Raw genomic sequence first — 6,239 nt, forward strand, 5'->3', positions numbered from 1 at the left:
TTCATCCCTTAACCCTCCAACCAAACCCTCTCCTTACTTCCACAGCCAGCTTGGCAGAGGGCCAGAAGAGAGGGTACTGAGAAGAGCAATATAAACCTCTGATTTATTGGCTGCTGCTTCTGAATATGGCCATCCTGCTGTGGCCTCTGGGGGGCATTTGCCGATGTAATCAACCCAGAAAGAGAGTCATTCCAGCCAGGGGTGTAAATCACCTTTCACAAAGCTAGGAGAGAAACATGTGGCCCTAGATAAGGAAGGAGACTGATGTGGCCTCTTGTGCCCTTCCCTCCCTTCTCCTGCCCAGGGGGAGCTGGTTCCTGAGCTGTAATGCACTTTAAATGGAGTTTGTGCTCCTTTTAAATTTATATCTGCCCTGCCAGTCTTACTTGAGAACTGGGAAAGTGAACATCTGGCTACTCAGCTTTTGCACCAGGCCTGTTTTCCCTCAGTTCCACCCTACCTTTAATGTACCTTCCCCAAGCCCTCCCCTCCAGTAAGGTTAGAAAACCTGTAGAGGCCTGACCAGGCAGTGGCAGTAGATAGAGCATCAAACTGAGATGCTAAGGACCCAGGTTCAAAACCTCGAGGTCACAGGCTTGAGGACAGGCTCATCAGCTTGAGTGTCAGGTAACTGGCTTGAGTGTGGGGTCATGTCTATGACTCCATGGTCACTGGTTTGAGCCCAAGCTCACTGGCTTCAGCAAAGGGGCTCTGCTGGAGCCCCTCAGTCAAGGCACATATGAGAAAGCAATGAATGAACAACTAAGGTGCCACAACAAAGATGCTTCTCATCTCTCTCTCTCCCTGTCTGTCTGTCCCTGTGTCTCTATCTCACTGGAAAAAAAAAGGAAGGAAAGAAAGAAAAAGAAAAGAAAACTTGTAGCTGGGGAGCTTATGATAGACCCACTTTTTTTTTTTTTAAGTGAGAGGAGGGAAGATAGACAGACTCCCACATGCACCCTGACTGGGATCCACCTGGCAGCCCCCATCTGGGGCTGATGCTAGAATTAACCAAGCTATTCTCAGCACCTGAGGCCAATGTTCAGACCAACTGAGCTATCCTCAGCACCCAGGGCCAATGCTGAAACCAATCGAGACACTAGCTGCAAGAGAGAAAAAGAGAGGGGAGAGGGAGAGGGAGGGGAAGAGAAGCAGATGGTGACTTCTCATGTGTGCCCTGACCAGGGATTGAACCTGAGACATTTGCATGCCTGGTGGTTGATAGAGTATCCACTTTTTCCAGGGCTATAGACCCACTTTCTACTCCACTCCAGCAATAGTTTCATAATGGAATTTATAAAGCAAAGGATGACAATTTCAAGTGGTTGGGAAAGGACTGAAACCTACAAATCAAGAAAGATTTAGTGTGGTCAAGGGGTGTCACTTCTGCTGTTCTCTCCTTCAGCAACAAAGCCAAATCAGGTTTGGGTTAAGAGGGTAGGTTGGGAAAAGGCATTTTTTCAGGGTGCCCAAAGTGTCTACTCAGTGATACCCCCATGAAGTGAACCAGGAAGACAGGAACAAGACCAAATGGATGGGCTAAGAGCAATGCTCAGTACTACCTGTAAGAGGCCAGCCTTTTTATGTAAGTAAAGGAGATAGATACCTAGAGCATATTTCTGGGCACAGGGATGGAGAGCTTGATATCACTGGGCCTTTAATGAGGACTGGTTACCAAAGTTAGGGGAGGGTTAAGGAAACCTCTACAAATAAATATGACTTCAAAACTAATAGTGCTTCCAGCATACCCTTTCCCCACCAAACATGTCCTCTGACTGCCAACACCTGCTAGATGAGGAGCATTGCCATTAGGAACTTTGTGGAAAATGACAAATGAGTCACTCCTTTCTACAAAAATGATGTTATGCAGTCATCATTCAATTCAATAATGATTTTTGAGACTGATTATGGGTCTAGTTTTGTGCCAGGGGCAAAAATGATTAAGACACAAACCCTGCCCTGGGAGGCATTGCAACCCACTGATTGTGGCTTCATGGTTCCAAGATCCTTACTCCCGTTTCATCATATAATCTTGGTTTTCTGCTTTGTATCAAGTCCTTTCTCACTGTTAAACTTTAATCCCTGATGCTACTCTAACCCAGGATATTGGCACTATAGTGAATAATAGTTAAGAGCACAAGCTTTAGGCCCTGGCTGGGTTGCTAAGTGAATAAAGCATCAACTTGGTGTGCCGAGGTTGTGGGTTTGATCCTCAGTCAGGAGACAAATGAGAAGCAATCAATGTGTACACAACTAAATGGAACAACTAAGTAGAGTACTGAGTTGATGGCTATCTCTCTCCTTCTCCTTTCTCTTTCTCTTTTTCTCTCAAATAATGGTAATTTTTAAAAATTATATTTAAAAAAAAGAGCACCAGCTTAAAGACTGCCTGGGTTCAAATGACACTTGCAACACATGCTGGGTGACCTTGAGCACATCACTTGAATTTTCTGGGTTTGTTTCTTCATCTGTAAAATTATGACAGTATCTACTTCATCCATATAACAGCTGTGAGGATTAAATAAGTGTATTAAGTATATATTAAGGGTTTAACATGGTGCCTGACAGTTAGCACTGAATAAAGTGCTATTATCCCAAGAGGCATACAAGAGTTCATTATCTGTGAACTTGGCCACCTTCTGACTTGCTGCTTCGGAGCTGGAGACTACATATAGTTCTTTCTTCCTTTCACTGAATACACTAGTGGGCCAGGGATGGGAACAAAGAAACATTTTCTACCTTGTCAGGTTTTTGAGGGCAGGTGTTTGAATACCTGTGGTACTCAGAATTGGCAACCCCAGATTATATATATATATATATATATATATATATATATATATATATATGCTTAAAGGAATTGATGTTTCCTGCCTGAACTGAATGGGGAAAGAGAATCTTATATGCCTCCCACTCTACACTCCTGAGAAATGTTCCTCCCTTCCTTATTGCAGAGGTCAGCCAGGTCCTAGGTTGAGATTGACTACCAGAAGCAATTTTTAGGCCAAAAAGTTTCCGTGCTTTATTACTTGATTGCATGATGCATGAATATTAGTCATGCAAGGAGACCAGTGCAGAGCTAAACCGCTAATTAGCTGTGTGCTAAAGTCTATGGGCTGGGGTCTTAGTGTCTGCTCTTAGGCTCATCTCCCAAGCTCATAAAACCCTTGGTCTTGACATCTCAAAAATTGAGGCTTATGCCTGACCAGGTGGTAGCACAGTGGATAGAGGGTCAACCTGGAATGCAGAAGACCCAGGTGTGAAACCTCGAGGTCGCCAGCTTGAGCGTGGTCTCCATCTAGCTTGAGTGTGGGGTCACTGGCTCTGCTGAAGCCCCCTGTCAAGGCACATATGATAAAGCTATCAATGAACAACTAAGGTGTCACAGTGAAGAGTTGATGCTTCTCATTTCTCTCCCTTCTTGTCTATCTGTCCCTATCCGTCCCTCTCTCTGTCTCTCTCCATCTCTCTTGCTACAAAAAAAAAAAAAAAAAAAAAGAATTGAGGCTTACATATTTAACATGCAAGACAATGCCAACTCTAGAAAGACACATTGTTCTTTGATGAGGATTTGGTAACAGCAAAATCCATTAAGGGGCCTGACTGCGGTGGCGCAGTGGATAGAGTGTTGGACTGGGATGCAGAGGACCCAGGTTCGAGACCCCAAGGTTGCCAGCTTGAGAAAAAAGCTCACCAGCTTGGACCCAAGATCGCTGGCTCGAGGGGTTACTCAGTCTGCTGAAGGCCCACGGTCAAGGCACATATGAGAAAGCAATCAGTGAACAACTAAGGTGTCGCAACAAAAAACTGATGATTGATGCTTCTCATCTCTCTCCATTCCTGTCTGTCTGTCCCTATCTATCCCTCTCTCTGACTCTCTCTTTGTCCCTGAAAAAAAAATAAATAAATAAATAAAAATCCATTAAGGGTACAGACTCTGGAGCCATACTGCCTGGGTACAAATCCCAACTTTCACCATAAATTTATTTATCTGTAAAATGTGCATAATTATCAGTACTTACCTCACAGAATTACTGTGAAAATTAAATGTTTATATATATTCAAGTTCATTAAAAAAATCTTGCATGCAATAAGTACCTGAAATGTGTTAGAGACTACTGTTGTTCCTGAAAATAACATGAATAAAAATACATGATACCGGCCCTGGCCGGTTGGCTCAGTGGTAGAGCGTCGGCCTGGCGTGCAGAAGTCCCGGGTTCGATTCCCGGCCAGGGCACACAGGAAAAGCGCCCATCTGCTTCTCCACCCCTCCCCCTCCCCTTCCTCTCTGTCTCTCTCTTCTCCTCCCGCAGCGAGGCTCCATTGGAGCAAGGATGGCCCGGGCGCTGGGGATGGCTCCTTGGCCTCTGCCCCAGGAGCTAGAGTGGCTCTGGTCGCGACAGAGCGATGCCCCGGAGGGGCAGAGCATTGCCCCCTGGTGGGCAGAGCGTCGCCCCCTGGTGGGCATGCCGGGTGGATCCCGGTCGGGCGTATGTGGGAGTCTGTCTGACTGTCTCTCCCCGTTTCCAGCTTCAGAAAAATACAAAAAGTAAAAAATAAAATACATGATACCTATACAGTAGGAGAATGTTATAAAAAATTATATGGGAAAATGTTGCCCTTTAGGCAAACATAATTTTTCACAAAGTAGATAACTAATTAAGCCCGCTTTTTGTTTTGCAACTCAGAATTTCCATGTATTAAGATTACTGAAATGTGAACACATCTGTACCAGTTTCTTTTCAGGGGCGGGTTGATTCGACCTTTCTGGGGAGAATTATCATGAAATAACACACTAGGTTAGGCAATGAGTCAGGGACCCCTACTCACACTTGGAGTTGGAGGTGTTTCAAGCAGTTTGTTTCATCCTCGGGCTACTAAGAGGATGCTTAGTGGGGGTAATGTTGGGATTGGAGTAGCAGCTTTTCTCTCCTTTTTCCCTTCATCTCTTCTAGCTCAGAGGTCAAGGGCTCAGGGAGGCCAAATAGTCACAAGCCAGGAGTGGATGCTGCAGGTTCCGGTGGCTGGCTTAGAGAATACAGCAGCGCCCTCTGCTGTGAGGCATGCACACCACACTCCAAGAGAAGAGCACTAGCAAACGCAGGAAAAATCAATCCAGCCCTCCTTCAACCCGCTTATTTTCAGAAGTCTCCCTGCTCCAGAACGTGGGAGCCTATCTCAGCCTAGGCTTAAGAGCCTTTTGTCCTTCTTCTGTCCTGGGCTATTACTATTACTAGGTTAATACAGGAGAGTGACAATGTTTATAGTCAATTCCACTGCCACCCCAGACCACATAGGGCTGTATCCAGTGGTGGGATTCAAATAATTTAACAACTCGTTCTCTGCTGTAACGGCCGTTTTAAGTAGAAAAAAAGATATACTGAAAGGTAGTTTATAATTTCATGCATTTAATACTTAAATAAGAATAAAAAAGGTACACTAGATTGTTATGAGTTTTAAAATATTAATACAAATATTAAATAATACCTGACAAAAAAACAACAATAAAACTGTTATTTAAAATATTTCCATATTGTTTTTTGTTTTTTTTTCTGAAGTGAGAAGCAGGGAGGCAGACAGACTCCTGCATACACCCCACTGGGATCACCTGGCATGCCCCCTAGGGGGCGATGCTCTGCCCATCTGGGGTGTTGCTCTGTTGCAACTGTAGCTATTCTAGTGCCTGAAGTGGAGGCCATGAAGCCATCCTCGGGGCCTGGGGCCAACTTTGCTCTAGTGGAACCTTGGCTGCAAGAAGGAAAGAGAGTGATAGAGAGAAAGGAGAGGGGGAAGGGGGAAGCAGATGGGTGCTTCTCCTGTGTGCCCTGGCCGGGAATTGAACCCGGAACTTCCACACGCCGGGCCAACGCTCTACCGTTGAGTCAACAGGCCAGGGCCTCCATATTACTTCTTTCTTTTTTTTTTTTTTTTTTTTTTTTTTTCTTTTTGCATTTTTCTGAAGCTGGAAACAGGGAGAGACAGTCAGACAGACTCCCGCATGCGCCCGACCGGGATCCACCCGGCACGCCCACCAGGGGCGATGCTCTGCCCACCAGGGGGCGATGCTCTGCCCATCCTGGGCGTCGCCATGTTGCGACCAGAGCCACTCTAGCGCCTGGGGCAGAGGCCACAGAGCCATCCCCAGCGCCTGGGCCATCTTTGCTCCAATGGAGCCTTGGCTGCGGGAGGGAAGAGAGAGACAGAGAGGAAGGCGCGGTGGAGGGGTGGAGAAGCAAATGGGC

This window comes from Saccopteryx leptura, chromosome 6 (assembly GCF_036850995.1).
Source record: "Saccopteryx leptura isolate mSacLep1 chromosome 6, mSacLep1_pri_phased_curated, whole genome shotgun sequence".
Lineage (NCBI taxonomy): Eukaryota > Metazoa > Chordata > Mammalia > Chiroptera > Emballonuridae > Saccopteryx > Saccopteryx leptura.